This window comes from Xyrauchen texanus, chromosome 43, assembly GCF_025860055.1.
Source record: "Xyrauchen texanus isolate HMW12.3.18 chromosome 43, RBS_HiC_50CHRs, whole genome shotgun sequence".
Lineage (NCBI taxonomy): Eukaryota > Metazoa > Chordata > Actinopteri > Cypriniformes > Catostomidae > Xyrauchen > Xyrauchen texanus.
The window spans coordinates 12,223,013-12,248,487 of NC_068318.1; the positions used below are offsets into that span (position 1 = coordinate 12,223,013).

A 25,475-nucleotide genomic window follows, 5' to 3' on the forward strand; every position below is an offset into this window, starting at 1 on the left:
TGGCTTTCATTGTGCTGACAACACACCGGTTTATATTTCCTATAGACGAGATGACGTTTCACAGATGTTGGATTTCATAAAGACATCAAATTCTAAATGATCAGTGATAAAACAAGTTCTAATCATTGGGCAAAATGCTTTTATAAATAATCTCAATTACAATCTCTGCTTGGTGATTCAGCTGTTTGTCATCCTCTTCAGTTGAAAGAAACCCCTAAATATTGTAAGGTTCTTGCAACTCATTCTTGACAGTGAATTGTCATTTGTAAGCCACATTTCTAATGTCTCTAGAACATCATTCATCTCAGAAATATTGCCAAGTTAAGAATTAACATTGCTAAATTATTAAATAAAAGTTCATGCATTCATAACTTCAAGCATTTTTTTGCTGGGTTTTCCCAGTGTCTCCATATATAAGTTGCAACTTGTTTAAAATGCAGCAGCTAGTTTTGACCATAATTAACTTTACAGTGAGGAAAATAAGTATTTGAACACCCTGCTATTTTGCAAGTTCTCCCACTTAGAAATCATGGAGGGGTCTGAAATTGTCATCGTAGGTGCATGTCCACTGTGAGAGACATAATCTAAAAAAAAAAATCCAGAAATCACAATATATGATTTTTTAACTATTTATTTGTATGATACAGCTGCAAATAAGTATTTGAACACCTGAGAAAATCAATGTTAATATTTGGTACAGTAGCCTTTGTTTGCAATTACAGAGGTCAAACGTTTCCTGTAGTTTTTCACCAGGTTTGCACACACTGCAGGAGGGATTTTGGCCCACTCCTCCATCACAGATCTTCTCTAGATCAGTTAGGTTTCTGGGCTGTCGCTGAGAAACATGGAGTTTGAGCTCCCTCCAAAGATTCTCTATTGGGTTTAGGTCTGGAGACTGGCTAGGCCACACCAGAACCTTGATATGCTTCTTACAGAGCCACTCCTTGGTTATCCTGGCTGTGTGCTTCGGGTCATTGTCATGTTGGAAGACCCAGCCTCGACCCATCTTCAATGCTCTAACTGAGGGAAGGAGGTTGTTCCCCAAAATCTCGCAATACATGGCCCCGGTCATCCTCTCCTTAATGCAGTGCAGTCAGCCCTGTCCCATGTGCAGAAAAACACCCCCAAAGCATGATGCTACCACCCCCATGCTTCACAGTAGGGATGGTGTTCTTGGGATGGTACTCATCATTCTTCTTCCTCCAAACACGGTTAGTGGAATTATGACCAAAAAGTTCTATTTTAGTCTTATCTGACCACATGACTTTCTCCCATGACTCCTCTGGATCATCCAAATGGTCATTGGCAAACTTAAGACGGGCCTTGACATGTGCTGGTTTAAGCAGGGGAACCTTCCGTGCCATGCATGATTTCAAACCATGACGTCTTAGTGTATTACCAACAGTAACCTTGGAAACGGTGGTCCCAGCTCTTTTCAGGTCATTGACCAGCTCCTCCCGTGTAGTTCTGGGCTGATTTCTCACCTTTCTTAGGATCATTGAGACCCCACGAGGTGAGATCTTGCATGGAGCCCCAGTCCGAGGGAGATTGACAGTCATGTTTAGCTTCTTCCATTTTCTAATGATTGCTCCAACAGTGGACCTTTTTTCACCAAGCTGCTTGGCAATTTCCCGTAGCCCTTTCCAGCCTTGTGGAGGTGTACAATTTTGTCTCTAGTGTCTTTGGACAGCTCTTTGGTCTTGGCCATGTTAGTAGTTGGATTCTTACTGATTGTATGGGGTGGACAGGTGTCTTTATGCAGCTAACGACCTCAAACAGGTGCATCTAATTTAGGATAATAAATGGAGTGGAGGTGGACATTTTAAAGGCAGACTAACAGGTCTTTGAGGGTCAGAATTCTAGCTGATAGACAGGTGTTCAAATACTTATTTGCAGCTGTATCATACAAATAAATAGTTAAAAAATCATACATTGTGATTTCTGGATTTTTTTTTTTAGATTATGTCTCTCACAGTGGACATGCACCTACGATGACAATTTCAGACCCCTCCATGATTTCCAAGTGGGAGAATTGCAAAATAGCAGGGTGTTCAAATACTTATTTTCCTCACTGTATATTTAATTAGGCTATCAGCCTTTTTTGACTGATATTGGAAGAGACTACAAACAGTGTAGTCTTTTTGTGCCAGGTTTTAAGAGGTAGGCAATAAAGTCAACATGAAAATCAAAATTGACCAGGCAATGTTTCAGTTAAAAACCTCATAAAAAGCTGGCTGTGTTTCAGGAATAGAGAAGTTCTCCACAAATGCACGGCATTCCACTCGTATTCAAGTCTAATTCCATTCTGGTACTGTAGTAATGCTTACTTAGGATCCAATCAGTTCTTACTAGATAAAGTCCAGTCCTACACCCCTTTTTTAATTATTATTATTCAATAAGAATAGGCTGCAAATGCTTGTTTCATGTTGATTTTATATAGTTAAAATGCACAATATGTTTTGGTGCCCGATATTTGAATATTTGGTCAAAGTATATTTACATTAGATTATCAGACAAATTGGGTATATCTCTACTTTTCAACACAAGCACCAATTTCAACCTAATGCTATTGCAAACAATAAAATACTCCTTAAGACTTGTAAACTATATTGAGTTAAACAGCTATGTATCATCAGGCTCTTGTGGGACTCATTGCATCTTTGGTCCAAAAATAAGTTGGGACAATGCAGACGATATAAATAAAGCTCAAATGAGCACCCAAGGACTGTAAACAGCGCTGGCCTGGATAGCCGCCCTAGATATGCTTTAACACTACCCACATCTGCAACTCAATAAGCTGTTACATCCAGGCCATGTAAGCACTATCTATTATTACACCCATCTGAATGTTTTCATTTTTATATGAATGTTGCACACTAGTCAATGTTTTCAGGATTTATTAAAAAAACAAACAAAAAAGCATTGATCTTTGAAATTGTGTGAAAGTAGGTCACAATACAGTGATCTTTGTCATTTCATGCCAGGTGGCATATTTGTTAACAATTTTGCTTTATGCAACAAGTTGGTATTTAGGTTTAAAAGATATATAGATTCCAGTAAAGCTCCTTCTCACATTTGGCTTGGCAAAGTTTAAGTCTAAGAATCATAATATTCCATGCCTGGATCCGCAGTGATATACTCTGTGGGGAAACAAAGGTCACAATGAGTTCAAATCAAAATGAAACCTTCAAAGTTGTCACCTTTAAAACATACTGATACAGGCTACTGAAATTCAGGTCTCTTACAGGTTACTAGCGCACTTTTTTAATCTATTTTTCTTCAATCTTTCATTGATTTTATTGCTTTTGCCTTGTCCCAGAACCAAACTTTCATTATTAAATTATAAACAAGGCTTATAACATGTTTAAAACTATGATGATCTCAACAAAGAGGGACACAATTTCTATACTTATTATTGGATTTATATCAATTTGTTAAACATGGACACATTTTGCACAAGAAAAATCTAGAAGGCCAGACCCCCCAACACCCCTCATGCCACGTGTGAGTGTGTGAAAAGGCAGTTTATTTCAAATAGTCCACTGGGCCAAATGTTGCAAAATCTGAAGAAACACCCATTAATATTTTGAATTCTACAAGAATACCTCTGAAATACGAGATTGATAAAAGATTCCGAGAACACTGGACTCACCTACACTGTCCACATTCTCTTCAGCCTGCTCATTGTGCTCTAGGAAGAATAAAAAGACATGGTGGTGATGTACTTGAAACCATTAAAGTAATTTATTTAGCATAACAGGTCAATTATAAGAGTACATTCTTATTTGGCAAGAGTCAAGGTTAACGTGCATCACGTTTCACGCGTCACGTGCGTTTATCTGCAGTGAATGTAAGTCAAACTCTGGCGCCCCTGTGTGGTCATGAATGGATCTTACCTACGGACTCGTCACTTTCGGCGTTTTCTCCTACGTCAAAACAAAATGACGCAAGTGTTTCATCACGTGAGGCTCATGTGGCTCAGTACAAGTGCAACTTGTTTGTAATTTCTAATCTTACTATTACATTGAAGGACGTTATATTTTTCATAACATCAAGAAAACAAAGAGACAAGGCTCTTGAATTTATTTTAGCCAAATATCATATTGATGATACATTTGGATGAGAACAAATAGTTCACTCAAAAATTAAGATTCTCTCATCATTTACTCACCCTCATGCCATAACAGATGTCTATGACTTTCTTGCTTCTGTTGAACACAAATGCTGATTTTTAGAAGAATATCTCAGCTCTTTAGGTCCTTACAATGCAAGTGAATGGGCTCTAACATGTGGTTAAATCAATGTCTTCAGAAGCGATATGGTTGGTGTGGGTGAGAAACAGATCAATATTTAAGTCCTTTATTACTATAAATCTCCATTTTCACTTTCTTCTTTTGTTTTTGTTGATTTGCATTCTTCAAGCATATTAACAAAAACCTTCTCCACCTACTGGGCAAGGAGGAGAATTTATAGTAAAAAAAGGACTTCAATATTGATCTGTTTCTCACCCACAATCATATAGCTTCTGAGTCGTATGGATTTATTTTAGGCTGACTTTATGTGATATTTGGACCTTCTGAATTCTGGTCACCATTCACTTGCATTATATGGACCTTCAGAGCTGAAAAAACTTCATTTGTGTTCAACAAAAAAAGAAAGTCATTCACATCTGGGATGGCGTAAATGATGAGAGAATTTTCACTTTTGGGCAAACTATTGTTTTTAATTACAAAGTTCCAGATTTTTCTGGCAGAGTTTGATAAATGTTTCTATTCTTCCAGACATTTAAAGTATAATATACATTATACTGAATGTATATCCTTCCTGTTAATAAAGTCCTGAAATTCTGTTTAAAAAAGAAATACTGCTCTCACCTGTAGTGTCTGTTAATGTCTCTTTCTCACCATCTGTCAAATTTGGATGAATGAATAAATGAAGCAGAAATCGTAAATGTTGTAAAATATGACTGGTTGTTAACAGATTGACCATTTGCTATCTTACCTTCAGTCTCTTTTTCATCAATCACTTCTATCTCTGAAAAATAAATGAGTTAATGAGCACACATGAACAAAATATTTTTTCAACAATGATACCACACAACAGAAATTCAATTTTTTTCTTACATTTACATTTATGCATTTGGCAGACGCTTTTATCCAAAGCGACTTACAGTGCACTTATTACAGGGACAATCCCCCCCAGAACAACCTGGAGTTAAGGGCCTTGCTCAAGGACCCAACAGTGGCATCTTGGTGGTGCTGGGGCTTGAACCCCTGACCTTCTGGTCAGTAACCCTGAGCCTCAACCACTGAGCCACCAAGTTTTAATCCATCAAATTCATTTTATTATTAAATTATTTTAGAAATAATATAGTGATAAGTAGGACTAAAAGTTATAATTCTTCATCTTTACACATTTGAATCTCTATTGCACATCAAATCTTGTGTTTCTCAACTGGTGTGTTGCAACCCAAAAAGTGGGTCACATGTCTATTCGGACTGGGTCTCGTACAGCAGGGGACGAAATATGTTATGGTTCCCCCATGGAAATCTTTCGGCGGCTGCCCAAGTGATAGCCTATTTAGGACTACCGAGGAAAATGTTATGATAATCTCATATTCAGCTAAAGGCTTCTCATCTGCAATGCAATATTTTTTAACTTTCCTCCTGTGTAAAATGTAATTTCTGTTTGAATGAGGTTTGAAATTAGGAAACGCATAGGATAATAATGGGCTCATATAAATAAATATGTTCTTACATTTTTAAGAAGGGGAGAGAAACCTTCCTGTAGCTTTTGTTGTTGACATCAACAACAAATATAATGTCACCTGATGCATGTCATTGTACTGGAAAATCATGAATAAAAACTATGCAAGATAAATGGAAATGAGACCCAGGCAGGGGCGTAGCTTCCAGGGGGGATGGGGGAAAGGTAACCCCCCAATAATCAAAACAAGAAAGAAAATATTTATACTATGATCAATGGAAACATGTAGATGCTTCACGCTGCAACCTCCCCAATATTCAAGCGCCCTTGGACCCAGGATAAATTAAATGCAGGTTATGTTTTTACTATAATGGGTCGCCACTTGATTTCCAAACTAGCAAAAGCAAAACTAGATGAGAACCACTGCTTTAGACAACATTTTCAAATCATTTTGAGATTAATGGATTACAAAGCAAGACTTTTCTTACCCATGTGAGTCACTCCTAAAGTTTCTTCATCTGTAAAGGAGTCAATAAATAGTGAGCATCAGGAAATGTCAACCCCATATACCTCAAATCTTGAATCAACCCGCTTTTGTTTTGAATCCATGTTTACCTTCCATATGGGCTGCTTCAAACCCCAGCTCATCTGAGGATACAGAGACAAAATGACATCAGCATCTGAGAATCTGTACATGTACATGAGATATGAGCCTGTCTATGTCATTTCAGTAATGAATGCCAATAACCTCCAAAAAAGAAGGAAGTTAAGCAAATCAAACCAATGTGTTTCAAGAAAGTGGTTGTTGAATAGGAGGAAATTATGACTGACCTAGTTTTTGTGTCGTATTGTGCTCTTCATACACTGGGACCAGATAAAACAGAGAAGGATGTTTGGATATAAACATTTATCAGTTTTTTTATTTTATTTTTGAATCACTCAAAACTGTTACATATAGATGCATTACCTCTCTCTTCGGGCGATTCAGTCCTTTCATGCAATTGCAGAGATGCAGAAATCACTGCAGGTGGTGAAAATGTTCATTTGTATTTTCAGACAGACAAGGTTTTAGTATTGTTCTTTCACATGCATGTAGAGTTCGGAGCACTCTTTATCATATACATTTGGTCACACCTAGCATTTAACTCAGCAACTCATCATTATTAAAATCATGTTGTGCAGATTTTAATAGTGAAATATTAATAATAGAAATCTCATCAAAACACAACAAATGGAACTATGAGAATTGTAGTGACCAAAAAAAACAACAACAAAAAAACAAAAACGAAAGCTTCTATACAACATTTAAAATGTATGTCAATCAAGCCTTTAGATAAAACTTTTTACCAGAAACATTGATTTAATTTAATGTGTTCGACTTTTGATTAGTAGTGTGTGTTAATCAGAGGCTTTTGTATTATTCCTTTACATGCACATAATCTAAATTCTCAAATCCCATTATCAATAAATACACCATATCAGATCAGCTATGGCTGATGTATTCATTTAAAATGAAGATTAACAAACCACAGAACATTACATGAATATTTAAAACAGCTAATTAAATAACAATGTAATTTACTTGGGAGTGTAAATGCACATTAATTTGGCCAAACTTAATAAAACAAAGAAATTGAATGTATTAAAAAATATATTAAACTCTTTCAAGACAAACAAATGTATTTTATTTTATTATTTATTTAAATTACTTAAAATGTTAATTTTTTTCTGAAAATATGTATTACAAAAAAAAAAAGAGAGAAACCAAATAGCAAACTACATAGACTAGCATACTGTAATCTTACCACTGGGGAAACCTGCCACTGCAACAAAGAGGATTATTGATAGAACAAGTCTCATCTTGGATGAAGAGGCAGATGCTGAACAAAGGTTTAAACAAATGAATTTGAGAGTGCCTACAAATCTTTTATATATTGCCTGGCATCACGTGCTCTGGATGGACAGGCTCATCTCTGTGTACCTGCCAGCAGTTGGGTGGCACATCTCGCCCTACACACAGATGTGCTATTATTTCCGCAATGAATGGCCTTCATTGTTGCTGTTCTGATCAGACGTTCTATTATTGTCATCAATGGTGACTGGTGTAAGTTTGGGATGGATATGTTGGATGTTAACTAGTGTTTTCAAAAGTAACGGTCATTTCCACTCTGAAGTTGGTGGTGTTTGGCAACTTACAAAAGGATATGACTGATTGTTCTCACAGATCGGATGTCACTACAGTTGGCACATGGACCTGTTGTTGTGCACGCTGTGAAAGAATATATTGCAGACTTTTAAGCAAATAATATGATAGTAAATAAAATACATATATGGCCTGTTTGTAACAACATTATGTCATTATATTGACCACACTTAAGTCAGGGCTAAACTGAGCCATCTAGGAAAAATGTTTAATAAATAACTTAAAACACATCCTTTTAAAATAGTTTATATTGATTAGAATTTACTCCACTGGGTTTATATTTAGTTGCATAATTGCTTAGTTGTTTTATGTTGAAAATGCTGATTCATCCTATTTATTTATTTTTTGATTATTCTGTTTTGTTCTATTATATTTGAGTTTTATTTTTATTCTTCATGTATGTGTGTGTGTGTGTGTGTGTGTGTGTGTGTGTGTGTTGTAGTGCTTTGGGTATGAAATAAAATCAATTATTATGATGATTATGAATTGCTTTTTATATGAATGTAAATAGATACAAACACATGCATTACCCAATTCAGGGTATTTATCTCATTTTCTCATATCAATAAACCAAATAGAGTGATGTGTAATATGCCACATTTTGTAATATTAGTACATAGCTATTTTTTTTATTCATTTCAGTTTTTATACATAATTAAAATCTGGATTCCACCTCATTGCCCTCAAGTTTCTTCTATCGAGCCAATGTATGTCCATTTGGCTTCTGTGATGCACAGAATTAATCTTTTTGGAATATCCATCCTGAAAATAAAATGTTTTGCAAAAGATGTGTAAACTAATGCCTAGTAATAATAATAAAACACACGTAAACAATGAATAAACAAACAAACAAACAAACAAATAAATTAAGTGGAAGGAAACATAAAAAACATTTTAATGTAGAAAGCTGCATTTATTCAAAGTGCATACATTGTTCCTTTAACAAGTGGGTTTGAAGCCAGAACAAATGCAATGACGTTTTTAGAGACAGTTGGTTTGACAAATGTATTCTCTATTTAACAGAACCAGGAATTAAATTAAAACCTGGCATATCCAGATTGGGTTAAAAATTTGAATCAGCTTTGATTTGATGTTTTTTTTCATTACTTCAACACTAGTCTTCAGGAAGTTCTCATGAGATACACCAAAATCCCTCTTTCGTGCTTACTGCAGACTATTTTCTATGTTATCAGTGTAAATCTAGGTGAAGTGTTTCCAACAAGAGACTTTTATATTGATAGTCTGACTTCGTCAACAACCGTCAGCTCTGGCCGAACTTCACGTGTCAACGGAAGTGGAAACCGGTCTGCGAGATTACCAACAATACAGCAAAACCTTCATGCAAATCCCTGCCAGATGTTGTTTATCCTGCGGTACTTCTGCCCTTATGCAGTGGATGTGGTGTATACATTTCCATTTCAGACTGAGCTGAAAAGAGAGCGGACAAACATAGCGAAGCAAGTTCAGTACTGTAAGCATGCAACATACACACACGAATACAACAACGGCCACTGTCCTGCCTTTATCCACCTTATTTTCCACAATAAAACTGCATCTTGTTTCATCTTGTCAAAATTATAAACTCATATTACTCTCTGTTCTTGTCAGAGAGCATTCTCTCTTTCTTCTCAGTGTATAGTAAACAGACACACAGTTCTCATATTCAGCATGGCTAATGAAACATCACCTTTGGAATTAAAAAAATAAAGGCATCATTGGTATGGAGGACAAAACATGCAAAAATAATAAATAAATAAATGTAATAATAAGAAAATAAAGGAATAAATGTCTTGATAAAACAAATATAATTCGTTTTTAATGAAAGTTATACCTGAATTTATTTTTGTATGACTTTTTTTCCTAAATTATTTTCTCTTTTTATTTTTATTCTTTAAAACTTTTTTTATTCTCTCATTTGTTTTTGTAATTTTTTTATTATTTATTTATGCATTCATTTATTTTTATATTTATTTATTCCCCACATGTAATTATTTCTATATTTAAATATTCCCACATTTATTTATTTTTGTATTTATTCTTACATTTCTGTCTCTTGTATGATAATTATGTGGGCGGGTCATGCTTACCATTGGCTTATTGTAGATTGAAGCATGTGCTCGATTACTGTTTAATGGTTTTGATGTGACGTTAGGTCATAGCCATAATCGTGTAAACTAAAGCTATTTGTGGGGCTAAAAACATGAGAGCTTAAGTCAATCCAAGATTTATTGGTTATACTACAATCACAAAATAAATGGGGAGCTGTTTCTTCAAGAAATCCATAAAATGAGCAAGTTTCATAAATTATATGATTTAACCTTTTGCTTTTCTTTTTTTCTTTGTATATAACTTCATATTTTGATGTCCACAAATCCATAATATTGTTTTCTGTTGTTATGATTGTTCATTGTAAAAGATACAACCATGCTTCTTTTCCCTGATCGTTTATGTATGTATGTATATATATATAAGTTCTGCAATAAAAAAAATTGAATAAAAAAATCTATAGCTGACGCTTCACATAGAGAGTTGCGCAACTTGCGAATGAAGTCGATAACAACGCATCAAATGACTGTTTCATTTCGAGTAGAGGTGCTTATTGATATTTTAGGAGAGCTGTAGGCCGGTATGAATGTCGAAGCACATCCTGGATTGTTAAACTCTCTGCAAAACGTTCCTTGCATATTCTAAATCTGTGCGAGTCGGAGGATGCTGAGGTGGGACGTCCATCTGCTTATAAGTACTATTGAGTCTTAACCAATGATGCACTGGAGCTACGCAAGGACCGCCTCCCTCATTTCCATGTTGCGCACAGAAATGTAAAAATAAATACATGTATAAATAAATAAATATATATGGGAATATATAAATATGGAAATAAATATATGTGGGAATATATAAATATAAAAAATTAATTAACACATAAATAAAAAAATATGCAAAATAAATGAATAAATAATTAAAAGTTAAAAAGAATCAAAATAAAGTTAAAAATAAATATAGAAAATAATAAAGGAATAAAGTCATACAATAATAAATTCAGGAATACATTTAATTAAAAACTAATTATATTTGTTTTATCAAGACATTTATTCATTTATTTATTTTTTGATTATTACATTTATTTATTTATTTATTTATTATTTATGCAGGTTTGGGCCTCCATACATTGGAGGTTATGCAGGTACATATGAACGGAGGTTTACTTGGAGACAAGAAAGACTGCATCGTCACAATCTCTGTAAAGAAAGCAGATTTTATTACTGTCTTTTCAATACACCACACAGCAACAAGTGAATGATTTACTTACACTTTTACTATAAATGCCGACATTAGAAATGTATCCGACATTGGCACATAATTCTGCTGCACATCCTGTGCCTGTGTGATAATTTATAAGACCATATCACTAAATTCTGGTATTATAACCTTCTAGTTATTTACACTGCTGTAAATGCCAGCGGAACTTTTTAAAATTTGCCGGAAATGCAGCCGCTGCTCACTTCTGCGTTGTTAAATAAGGTGGATAAATCAAAAGTAGGATCCGTAGGATATACTAGTTTGGGCAGGGACACATACAGTTGAAGTCAGAAGTTTACATACACCTTAGCAAAACACATTTAAACTCAGCTTTTTACAATTCCTTTTTAATCATAGAAAAACATTCCCTGTCTTACGTCAGTTAGGATCACTGCTTTATTTTAAGAATGTGAAATGTCAGAATAATAGTAGAGAGAATGATTTATTTCAGCTTTTATTTATTTCATCACATTCCCAGTGGGTCAGAAGTTTACATACACTTTGTTAGTATTTGGTAGCATTGACTTTAAATTGTTGAACTTGTGTCAAACGTTTTGGATAGCCATCCACAAGCTTCTCAAAATAAGTTTCTGGAATTTTGGCCCATTCCTCCTGACAGAAGTGGTGTAACAGTGTCAGGTTTGTAGGCCTCCTTGCTTGTGCATGCTTTCAGTTCGGATTGAGGTCAGGGCTTTGTAATGACCACTCCAATACCTTGACTTTGTTGGCTTAAAGCCATTTTACTTTGGAGGTATGCTTGGGGTAATTTTACATTTGGAAGACCATTTGTGACCGAGCTTTAACTTCCTGGCTGATTTCTTGAGATTTTGCTTCAATATATACACATCATTTTCCTTCCTCACCAGTCCCTCCTGCAGCAAAGCACCCCACAACATGATGCTGCCACCCCCATGCTTCACAGTTGGGATGGTGTTCGGCTTGCAAGTCTCACCCTTTTTCCTCCAAACAATGGTCATTATGGCCAAACCGTTACATTTTTGTTTCATCAGACCAGAGGACATTTCTCCAAAAAGTAAGATCTTTGTCCCCATGTGCATTTGCAAACTGTAGTCTGGCTTTTTTTGGTGGTTTTGGAGCAGCGGCTTCTTCCTTGCTGAGCAGCCTTTCAGGTTATGTCGATATAGGACTCGTTCTACTGTGGATATAGATACTGTTTCCTTCAGCATCTTCACAAGGTCCCTTGTTCCTTGATGTTTTTCTGGGATTAATTTGCACTTTGACCAAACTACGTTCATCTCTAGGAGACGGAATGAGTCTCCTTCCTGATCGGTATGAAGGCTGCATGGTCCCATGGTGTTTATATTTGCGTGCTATTGCTTGTACAGATGAACGTGGTACCTTCAGGTGTTTGGAAATTGCTCCCAAGGATGAACCAGACTTGTGGAGGTTCACAGTTTTTTTTCTGAGATCTTGGGTGATTTCTTTTGATTTTCCCATGATGTCAAGCAAAGAGGCACTTTGAAGGTAGGCCTTAAAATACATCCACAGGTACACGTCCAGTTGACTCCAATTAGACGATTAGCTTCTGATAGGCTAATTGTCTAAAGGCTTGACATAATTTTATGGAATTTTTCAAGCTGCTTAAAGGCACAGTTAACTTTGTGTATGTAAATTTCTTACCCACTGGAATTGTGATATAGTCAATTAAAAATGAAACTATCTGTCTGTAAACAATTGTTGGAAAAATTACTCATGTCATGCACAAAGTAGATGTTCTAAATGGCTTGCCAAAACTATAGTTTGCTGTGGAAAACATTTATGTGTATGTACATTTCTGACTTCAACTGTATATGGAACATTTCATACATTACACATGGCACAAGCTAGGGAGGAAGTCCTAATAGTTCATGTTTTTCTATTTTTTTTTTTTATTTAGTATGCATTACTTCTTGCAGGCGCTTGCAGTTCAGCAAGAACTGAGCTCGGAATGGCATACTACCATACTATAACTATTTCTGCCATAGATAGACAAGACAGAAGTAGTAGGAATAATATGTTACGCCATTCTGAAGTCACACGTGTTAACTAGCAGCAGCATTTTTGGGCATCATTGAATCTGCTTATGCTTTATAGAAAGGCTTTTTGTTAGTGAGTATTACTTATCTAGACAGCAGTTTTTGGGCATCAGCGAATGTGTTTATGTTGTCTAGAAAGGTAGCTTGCTAATGAGTAGTAAATTACCTACGTTCCAGCAGCAGTTTGTGCATCATCATATGCACTCAAACTGTATAGAAAGGCAGCTTACTAGAGAGGGAGTAGTGAGTGTTACTTTTCTAGTAGACAGGCATTTTGGGCATCAGTGAATGTGCTTATGCTGTCTAGATAGGCAGCTCTTTAATGAGCAGACAGATGCATACCTAGTGGACAGCAGTCTTGGGCAACATCGTGTACACTTATGCTGTCTTCAAAGGCAGCTTGCTAATGGGTAGTGAGTTTTCTACTTGGTGCCTGCAGTTTTGGGCATCATCACTGCCCTATAGGGAGTAGTGAGTGTGTTAGGCTACTTATCTAGTTTTGAGCATCTTCAAATGCACCTATACTTTATAGAAAGGCAGCTTACTAGGGAGTAAAGTGTGTTGCTTAACTTATCTAGTAGACAGCAGTTTTGGGCATCAGTGAATACGGTTATGCTGTCCACAAAGGCAGCTTGCTAATGAGTAGTGAGTTTCCTAATTACTGGCTGCAGTTTTGGGCATCATCACTGAGTGTGTTAGGCTAATTATCCAGTAGACAGCAATTTTGAGCATCATCGAATGCACTTGTGCTTCATAGAAAGGCAGCTCACTAGTGAGGAATGAGTGTTACTTGTATAGTAGACAGCAATTTTAAGCTTCATTGAATGCACTTGCCTCACAAAGGCAGCTTGCTAGTAAGTAGTGAGTTACCTCCTTGGTAGCAACAGTATTGGGCATCATCTTACACACTTAAGCTCTATAGAAAGGTGGAACTCTGGTGAGTACTGAGTTACCTTGCCTGTAACAGCAGTATTGGGTATCAGCAGATGTGCCTATGCTGTTTTGGAAGGCCGCTCACTAGTGAGCAGTGAGTGTGTTACTTATCTAGTAGACAGCAGTTTTGAGGATCATTGAATGCACTCTTATGCTTTATAGAAAGCCAGCTCGCTAGTGAGTAAAGATTGTGTTACTAATGTAGTAGACAGCAGTTTTAGGCATCATTGAATCTGCTTATGCTTTATAGAAAGGCTTTTTGTTAGTGAGTGTTACTTATCTAGACAGCAGTTTTTGGGCATCAGCGAATGCGTTTATGTTGTCTAGAATGGCAGATCACCAAATATATAAATATATTAAATATATAAATATATTTCACCAGATGAGTTTTAATGAGGAATAAAGTTTATTATTATTCACAAGATATGCAGTTGGAGAAACAATGAAAAAAGAAAAATCACAACTTTGGCATAGATTTTTGCCAATAACCGATAGTTCCAAAAAGCAAATATTGGCTCAGATTAACCGGTAAAACTGATATATGCTGTGTAGAAAAGCAGCTTGCTAGTGAGTGTTATTATCTAGACAGCAGTTTTAGGGCATAAATGAATGTACTTCTATTTTCTAGGAAGACCGCTAGGTTTTAAAACACAGCCCATGTTTCTACTCTTAGAGGCCATCTACAGTTCAATGCAAGTGATTGTATGCTCAAATATACAGTTGATTTGATCTGTTGGTCTGATATGTATACACTCTCTCCATATTTTCCCCTTGTCTAGAATGAAGAGAATTCCAGTCCTGGTCCCCCTCATCTGGGACTGCTCAGCGTTCTATGCAGACATCTTCCTGTTTGTGTGAGGCTTTCTTCTTGTCAGACTGGAGGCACCTGTGCAAATGTCTTCTCTCCAGGAGCCCATGTGAAGGGTGTTTCTGCCTGAACAAGCCTCGCTTTCGTCGGACAGTGGTTCTGATCACTGATGCCCTCAAAGCAGACTTTACCCGCTATGACCCAGAGAACACAGCTCCCAAGGCATTTGAGAATAAGCTGACGTTTTAGATGAGGTGGCAACATCACACCCTACTCATGCGAGACTCTACACTTTCCGGGCCGATCCACCCACCACTACCATGCAGGGGATCAAAGGCTTAACAACAGGTTCCCTGCCCACTTTCATTGACATGGGGAACAACTTTGCCAACAATGCCATTCTGGAAGACAATCTGGTGCACCAGTTGGGTCAAGTGGGTGAGTGATTCTGAAACAGAATTATACTTTCGTTCTTTTCGAAGCCTGTCAAAAACACGTTCAGGTGAGATTTATCCCACAAATCAGAAGAGAACAGTAAGAAATAAAATGTAACTTTAGAAAATGATGCCAATTTTAGGAACGTTATGATTTTTTGCATTTGTGTCATTATTTTCCTGACAAGTAAACACATTTCTAAACCCTATTCTTATTGCTGCAATGCAAAATAATACATATAGCCTATTTTATTTAAATTTTAAAGTATGTACACTTCATGGTAATATGTGTTTGTCTTTTAATATATGCAGATTTAAATAAAAACATTTGTTTACTTTAATAAATAATGTAAAACAAATGACTGGATTACAGTAATGAGATTCTAATGAGATTCAACTTTTGAGAAAAAAGGATATGTCTGGATTTATTATGGTAATGAGAATTTGGGTAGAAATTTCATTGATTGTAATAATGAATAAAAAAGGTATATTGTTTTCTCATGCAAAATGTAATTTCTTATTCTTTTCTTTTGATTTTGGAGTTAAATGTGATCTGAACATGTTTTTATATTTGAGATACACCCTTATATTTGTTATATATAAAATATTACAGTGATCCTTTTATTTTGTCACACGATTAGGGCTAATTAAATGTGTATACATTGAGTAGACCAGCCCTTTTATTTAATTAAATGAATGAATCTGCATTTTCAAATTGAAATTTCTTTAAGGTGTAGGCTAGCTCTTCTGCTTGAGTGCCTGTTAATGGTTGTCTTTCTCCTCTTGGTTTTAAGGCAAGAGAGTTTTCTTTATGGGGGATGATATTGCCAATTATGCCAATTTTTACCAAGAAATTTCACAGATCTCTGCCCTTCCCCTCCTTCAATGTGAAGGACTTGCACACCGTGGACAATGTGCATTCTTCAGAACATCTATCCTACCAGTAAGCACAACGATTTGGCGAACCAGTTAGGAACCTGCGGCTTTGCTTACCTTTTAAATTGACATACTCATCTCTGTTGTTTACACTGTAAATATAGAATCTGAATTGCTTGTTCACACCTGGTAGTAGCATGCATCAAAATGGCATTTTGTGACTGCACTAAGTATGTTACAGCATTTTAATAAAGTGTAAAAAATAGATCAAAGCAAAATGAAGTCAGCACTTTTACTTCTAAATCTACTTCCTATCTCACTGCATATGTGACGTTTTAAAGGGGATGTTCATTGTTATTGTAGTCAAGAGCCAGTATTAACTAAGCCAGGGGTCGGCAACCTATGGCACGCGTGCCAGCATTGGCATACGGAGGGGTAATCACTGGCACGCCAGCAACAGTGAGAGAGGAGTAGACTTTTATTTATATAAATCCTGCACCTGCATTCCAATCTACATCTTGATGTAATTCTTCCTCATGATCACACACACCGTGTTTTCATGAGCTGAATGGGAGGCTAAACAAAAAGTTAAAATGTGGAGAGACTTCAAGATACCCAACAGTCTCGTGCAGCACATGCAAACCATTCGCGCATCACGAGCCGGCAGTGCTTCACTTTCTGTTAATCTTTCTGTTAAATATGAGGAAACGTGCCTGCTTTGCTTTGGTCAAGCTGCACAGATGACAGCCTACATTCCGTGTTTCGCTTGTTTCTTTTTGCAGAACATCACTTGATGTATTAAGGAAAATACCACTATTAATCCTTGAGGTTCCCAACCCAGCATACAGGTACACACTCCTTAAACCATAGTCACACTCAAAATTACATTAAAAGATTCAAATTGAAAACATAAACCCTCATCGTGGGTTCAAAATCTGAGTCTATTAAAAATATAAATTAAACCTAAACATTTTTTTTTGTATTTTGCAGGTGAGATTCATCGAAAAATTTTAAATAGTTGATCGGCTTGCACACGCAGCACGAGACTCGTCTCACTCCCATTCACCTGATGAAAACATGGTGCGTGATCACGAGGAAGGATTACATCAAGATTCGAAAACAGGTCAGGTGACAAACCTTAATATAAAAACAATAGCCTCTCGCTGTTGCACGTGTGCTAGTGATTACCCCTCTCTATGATTTTGAAAAATGTATGACATAATATAAAAAATATTTAAGATTCCACAAAATTTCGTGATCAGTAATCAAATATGCAAATTTGTGACATTAACTGGGTTAACTTATTTTGTGCAAAAGGACAGGTTTTCTTCCATTAAAGCACTTTCACAAGATGCTCTGTGAAAATTCACATGCAAGATTATGCTGATAATATAATTTGTAATGAAAAATAAGCTATTAAAATAGAAAAATGCAAAATAGAAACATTTTCACAAGCTGTCTCAAACTTCACATACATGTCACATACATGCGCACAGCCGTTGACCAGAAAAAAAAAATGGCACTTCATGTCAAAAAGGTTGCCGACCCCTGAACTAAGCTTTGGATGTGCATGTTTTATATTTTATTTGACATACGACAACCTGGAAAAGTTATGTGAAGTCTTGTGCATGTGTATGTATGTGCTTCTACAAATATTTCAGTCGGACTGCTAATTTATTTTAAAGCCGGCATCACACTTGCTGATTTTTCCTCTGTTTTATAAGCTTCATTTACAAAATTGCCAACCAGTTGGTAGGAGTCCAGTCTCCCTGCTAAGTTAATGTCTCTGACAACTGGTAAAGCACATCCGACTTGTTTGAAAAAATTGTTCAGTCACATGGTGCGGGCTCTTGTAGTCAGGTCAAGTGGCCAATGAGCTTTTTCTTTCACTGAAAAACTGACAAGACATCAGGCTAATCTGAACATTTTCATCTCACTCAGCTACACATCATCACAAATGCTGAGCGTAATCCATAGTGATTCTGTCACCAAGCCTTTTTAATGCATTTTGCTCCTACACTAAAGTGACTAATGAAATCGAATAGAAATAGTAGAAAGTGGAGACAGAACAGTCTGTTTCTCTTGAACGTATCCGTTACACACTGAAGCTGCTAATGCACTTTCAACTGCAATCCTCAAGGGGATAAATATGCAACCACACACATTCACATGGTAAAGTATGAACATCACATCCTAATTAAGTATATTACCAGCATTCATGTTCACACGACACTCCTGTTATTCCGACAAGTTGAATTGGCTAGGGTGATGACAGCCTAACCGGAACAGTTGAAAACCATTGGTTTAGCGCAATGGATGATTGACAGGTGAAGAGGCGAATCTTTGATGTTCAGTTTTCCTGAGGATATACAGTATTAGTTTTTATACTTCAAATGCGATGTGGTTTCAAGAAAGAAAGTCTTATTGCTTTGGAACAACATGAGAAAATGATGACAGAATTTTCATTTTTGGGTGAACTATCCCTTAAATACCTGGTGAAAGTGGGGTGAATGAGTGGCTAAGGGCTTATTTTTCTTATTTTCTCTACTCAGTGGAAGGGGATGATTGGGATGTGTTGATTGCTTACTTCCTGGGTGTGGATCACTGTGGGCACAGATTTGGCCCAGACCACCCTGCTATGGCTGAGAAATTTTCCCAGATGGATGGTGTCATCAGGTTAGTTGCAGACTTTCCCTCTTAGCTGCCCATGTTCTGTCAAGTTGATACAGTTTTATTAAATCTTATAGAATTAATTAATTCATTCCCCATCTGCTGCTGTCACACTGCTGACCCCAGGTCAGTGATAAAGCATTTGAAGAATGACACTTTGTTGGTGGTGATGGGAGATCATGGAATGACAGACACTGGGGATCATGGTGGAGAGAGCCAGAAAGAGACAGACAGTGCCTTGTTTCTCTACAGTTCATCATCATTATTCCCTGCACCAGGCTCCCAGGTAAAAGAAACACTGTTATGATTTTCTGTATGTAATCTTCTGTAACCAGTGGTGCCTGAAGGACATTTTTAATTGGATGACCAGATGGGGAGATTGAAAATCTTATGTTGACACAGCAAAAAGGCTTTATCCTGGCAGAATTCTTGAGTAAGCAACTGTATGTAGCTGCTGACTGGAAATATAGATATTCAACACTTGCTTAAGGTCTGTCAGGGAATCATTGCCTTTGAATTTCTAAGTGAAAATTATTGTTGCCAGAACACTACTGGTGCATGATTTACAGTTTCATAATGACAGTAAAAAAAAAAAAGTATATATTTTGTAAAAGCTTTAAGAATAAAACAATTCCCAAAAGGCAATCTGACCAGAAGACCTTGAAAATGTTTACTCTGTCAGTTTTTCCTATCCACAGCATGTGGATCTTTAATTCAGATGAGGAACAATGTTACAAATTGCATTAAACGTATACTTCTTAATTAATAGTGTATCTTTTCAATTCATATTGGTGTTAAAATTAAAAAGAAAAGATGCCAAATATTTCTTCTTCTCAATGTAAAAATATGAGAAAAGAATGAAAAATCAAGAAATAAAAACAAAACCCCTTATTTTTAATTGTTTCTTTAACACTTGCATTGTAGGTAGAACCTAAGGTCATTCCTCAGACTAATCTGGTACCAACATTGGCATTGCTACTGGCAGTCCCCATTCCCTATAGCAGTGTGGACCAGGTTCTTCTGCCACTTTTTCCTGGAGTGTACCTACAGGACTCAGCCAGGCAGAGGCACTGTGGATTAATGTGAAACAGGTTAGAGGGATTTCTATTGGTCTGCATGCTTACTGTGTGTTTAGGCTTAATTATACTGTATACTATGGGGTCGAAAACTTTGAGACCACAGAGTACACAAAATGCATTTTGGAACATTCTCAGATCATGATAATGTTTTTAATAAACCTGTTGAATCTATACCAGCTTGAGCACATTCTGCCATGAAAGCAAGTACTTCCAAGAAATTCTGAAATTTACATAAAACTTTCAGTTACACTTTTCACTCATTATTAGGCTCAGATTAGAAAAGAATTGAAGCATTTTCACCAGGGATTGCAGATTTTGGATGCCACTGAATGTACTTTTTGCACTTATTCTGAATATTTTTTTGTAATTGTGCATTTGCAGTGAAAGAGTCTAACAAAATCTGTCTGGTTAATTAATTTGTCTGAAGATTAACTGCTTCTTGGAGACCTACTCTAACATGGCCAAAGACATACCACCAGACAGTCTGTCTCGGCTGCAGGCAAACTTCTGCAACCTTTCCTCTCAGTACTTGGCCTCTGTCCACAAGGGTCATCTAACCCCTCCTGAGCTAGTGATCTCCATGCAAAATTATTTGTCAGTTGTCAGGGAGACTTGTAGAGCCTCCTGGGCCCGTTTCAACCCTTTCAAAATGACTGCAGTGCTCCTAATCTTGGGGGTTGCCTGTATGTTGTGTTACGTCCTTTCCGAGTTATCTTATATTGTAATTCAAGATGGCTTGTTAAAGATGCTGATTCTCTCAGGGTTGGTGGTAGGTCTAGTTGTAGCTGCTGGTCAGCAGTTTTCACAAGGTTATTTGGAGTTTTCTTGGTTTTTGGGAGCTGCAGCACTTTGATCTGAGGTTTTGTTTCTATTGTGGGCTCGTGGAGTTTCTTCGAAATGTAGGTTGACTCATTCTCGGCTCCTCACACTGGCCCTGCTGGTGCTTTTCTTGCACTGTGCCTCCTTGCTCTCTGAAAGTTACGTTAGCTATGAAGGCCATGTGGTTACCTTCTTACTCTTCACGTTGATCGTATATGTTCCTCTCCGCTTCAACTGGGATGGACTCCTGGTGCCATTTCCCCCACCAGATACCCAGAAGCCCCCTCGGCTACTCCCAATAGTATTGCTATCTTCAGTGGTAAGGCGAGAGGCCATCATCTTGTTGGTGTGGTTGGCACTGCTGGTGGGATTGTTGTACCTCTCCCTGTTCTTTCACAACTGCCGAGAGGAGCAGGGCACCTGACAGCCCTCCTGACACTGACACTGACACTGACACCTGACACTTCTCTCCCCACTCTCACGTATAGAGAACAACCAACTGCGTAATGTCCACTATGTGATCTCTATGGCCTCACAAGCCATGTGGGCATACCTTCTTCATCGTTGGCTCAGACATTATGGAAACATTAACTGTTCCAGTGTAACTGTGTTCTCAGCATGCTTCCTTTTACCTCTGGCCTGTGTTTGCATGTGGTTGCACTGGGCAGTGAGGCCACCCCAGAAGACACTTTCAGACACATATCCGAGCTGATCGGCCTGGCCCAGGTGTTTTTGCCACGGGGAATCTTCTACCACCTGGGCCTGGGGCTCCTGTTGTTGTGGTTGGATCCTATGACTGTGTTCCTTAAGACTCGAAAACAGATAAACTCTTGGGAAACATCCTTAATACCCCCCCCCCCAAGGACCGAGCCAGCACGCGCATCAGTCCGCAAGCTGAACTACATCCCCTCATACCACAGCTATATCAGCGTATCCGACACTCACTGGAAGACTGGGGCACAGAGCACAACGAAGCGAAAGACAGGCCAGCCGTGGAGGCATATGGACTAGGCACAGTGTACTCAGCCCCGCTTGTCCTACTGTGCAGGCTTCTGGGGCTGGCAATCCTACTGCTCCACCCTAAGGGAATCTCCCTAGCGTTTCTCCTTCTTCTGCTGGAGGTCGGAGCTGTGCTGCACATCCACGCCTGTAGCACAAACCTCTCCAGCCCTCAGAGACACTCCAGTAAGAAGCAATCCAATACTACACCTTATGCTTTATGTAGTTATTGCCATAAGTGGATATACACTTCTATCCTTGAACCAATTCTCCCCTCTTTACTCTCAGATGACTTCAGTGTACCATGGGTTCCAGTAGTTTCATGGTCTCTGGGGGTGCCCAGTTTTTCCATGCAACAGGACACCTCCCAACCTTTCCTTCCATCCAATGGTGTGCTGCATTTGTAAGCTTTCCTCAATGTCACACAGGCACTGTAATTCCTGCCTCACTGGTGACACTCAACACCTTCTCCTCTCATATCATCTTTGCAGTTATGCATGACCTTAGCATAGGTGTAGGGATACACCCAACAGGATTCACATTATTTTTGTTTCAGTCTCAGTATTCCTGTCAACCAATCATAGCCCTAACCCTATCCCTTAAAGGAATCATTGACCAAAAATTTATTTTCCATGAAAGTGAATGTGAAGGAGGCTGTTGTGCACTAAAAATGCATCATAAGAAGCTGTTCAGAAAAAAACATGTTATTACATTAAAAATATAGGGTTAGGGTTAGGTCCAGTGCATATTTACAAAGAAAACAGTCCAGGTGTGGCCAAAAACACATTAATGTGAATGGATCCTAAGAGTGCGTTAAAAGTATTCCAACTTGTGAGCTATATTTCATGTCTTTTGAAATCATATAGTTTTGTGTGAGGAACAGTCTAATATTCGGTGTCTTGATGCAGCATATTTGAATGTACGTAAATGAGATTTAAGAGTTTTAAATCAAAGAGCTATGATTGGATTAGAATGTTGTTCCATGAAATTGTCCTACTTTTGAAAATATTTAAGCATATGGAAATGCTTAAATGCTTGAATGCCCACATTATTTTACATTTAACTGATTTACATGTTCTGTTAAGCAGCCAAGTTGCTTTTGGCTGCTTTCACAGTTTTGTAAAGAGATATCACATGAATACGATTAATGAACACAGGCAAATCATGCATATTTTTATCAGCCATTTGTTTTTAAAATTCTCCATTATCACAGTGCTATTTTGTGCATGCAGTTGGCTGTCCACTGTTGTTGTTCTGGCCTCTGGTGTGCGAGGTGCTTGGGGCTCCATCTACATGCTCAGTGGGAGGGTGCTGTCATGGAGATGAGACTGAGAGAAAACCCTCAGAAGTTCAGCTCGTCTCTCCTGCAGCTCTCTGCACGCTACCTCTTTGTGAATGGAGCGCAGGTGCGTTCAAATTAGGCTTACATCAATGAAAAGTCATGCACACACAAACCTGCACAGACCTGTGAAGTCTTTGAAGATTTACCCTGTTATCATTGTCCTCTGTAGAGACATATTTAGGTATGAATGCATGTGTATATTAGCATTTACCTACGCTTGTGGTTTCATGTATTGTAGAATCATGGTTGGATTGTATCTTGACAAGTGCAAGCATATGAAAATTTGTCAGATTTGATTTTTTTTTTTTGGGATAAATGTAAAGGTCTCACTTGTTTAAATGTTAGGTTTTTGCATCAGTTTGTGCTGCAGCTATCCTGAGAAGACACCTCATGGTCTGGAAAGTTTTTGCACCCAAGTGAGTTTCACCCAAGTCCTGTACACACATGCAGTGACTTCCTGTGACAAAGCAACTAGATCTGATTAATTTTACCGCCGACACGTGCAACATCTGGCGACTAGATGTGGGTGTGGCGAGCAACATGAAAAAGTTTAACAAATGAGGATTGACTTTCGGGAGCGACAAACAATAGGAGTGAAGAGGGTGTCAGTGGCGCTTGCGACATCTATTTGCTTTGAGTCGAGTGCAGGCGAGACAGAGAAATTTCTGTTCTGTTTTATATGTTTGTAACAATTTTAAAATGCGTGGAAAAGAAATTTAGGCTGTCGGAGTGAGTTTGAATCGAACATTGATAGATTGTTCATCTTATTAATGATATAATGCATCGAGCACTACTGCAGCCTTTATAAAAACACTCGCTCCTTCAGATTCCATGTCAAGAGAATGCCCACGAGCAACTTCACAGAACATACTGTAGCCATTAAAGTTGCTGCATGTATGCTTTTCACATTTGTTTCTCTTACTCTCATTTGCATCTCTTTTTTCATCCATCTAATCAAACCTTTTTCTTTGTTTTAATTTACTGTTTAAATAAATCTCAATATGTTACTATTGCTTAAATGTTGACTATATCAGGATTTTCCAACCCATGGCCCTATCAGTAAATCTCAAGTACCCCTTAACACCAAACAAGAATTATGTTCCTTTTAACTCATATTATATGGGTTACTAAATACAGAAATGGTGTTTATTTTATTACAAATTATATTTAGTTTTTTTAGTTTTTTGCTTTATTTTATTTTCTGAGCTGGAAAAAAGAAACACGATATGTGTAATTTCTGTGCCACTAGTGCCAACGAACAAAATTGCAAAAATAATCCATTTTCAGCTTTCTGAATATGACCTGTCTGCATTTTGAACAAAGAAATTTATGGTCCAACCCCAAACTCACGCCACTGGTTGAGTTAATGTTGCTGTTGGGCTGGACGGGTCACTCAAAACAAACAGAGGAATGTTTATAGAACCATAAAGAAACAGTGATTTGTACACAGGTGTGTACAAATGGCTTACTTACAGTTGTCATTGGGATTGAAGTATTTAAATTTTGAAAAAAATACACAAGCTGTAATCATGTTTTGATAATGCATTGACAGCCCTAATATTTTTAAGTGTTATTTTTTGTTTTGTGGATTTAGGAAAGCAATTATTATCTTTATCTTATCCACAGACGTATGTTTGAGGCATCTGGCTTCATCGTGGGCAGTGTGTTTGTGATGTTGGAGGTTACCACGGTGATGAGGGTGGACATTGCAGTGGGCAGTATGTTTAAGAAACTCCTCCCTCAGAACTCCAGGTAGCACTTGCTACTCTGACCACGGCCCTTTTCCCCACAAGCCTTGCCTTTCTAGAACTCTTCAGAGATGTGGATATATTTAGTCATCATCTTCAACTCCACTACTATCCATATGGATGGAAACAAGATTTTTGTATCTGACTGCATCTATTTTAGACCAGAGAGGTCTAAAGTTTATTTTCATCTTCAAACATGCGAGAGAATTGCTATTTTATACAAGCTATTTCAACGAAACTGCAACCGTCAGTATGATTTGAATGAGCTATTGAACTGTCAGCCTTTGTTGCTCTGCTGCCTTTGTACTGAAAAAGAGAGATGATCGTCTGTGCATGCCTTTTTACTGCCACAAGGTTTAAATGTTCCACTCATGTATTTTAGGGAGGATTATAATTTATTAGATTGAAGGGCTACATGAATTCCACAGTTTTGCAATGGCATGTTTGAACTGGGAGAGACGATTCTGTTCAAACATTCAAGGAAACAAGCACATGCATTTAGGGCATTTTTAGCTATGGACT

The 25,475-nt window shown here is 37.4% G+C and overlaps 1 protein-coding gene and 1 pseudogene across 1 annotated transcript in view; both read left to right on the forward strand.

Annotated features, from left to right (window-relative positions):
- Window positions 1-25,475, forward strand: part of LOC127636083 (serine/threonine-protein phosphatase 2A 55 kDa regulatory subunit B alpha isoform) — a 1,105,001-nt gene that overhangs the window by 134,939 nt on the left and 944,587 nt on the right. The gene's annotated exons all lie outside the window — the stretch shown is intronic.
- On the forward strand, window positions 14,959-24,961 carry LOC127636078 (GPI ethanolamine phosphate transferase 3-like; annotated as a pseudogene).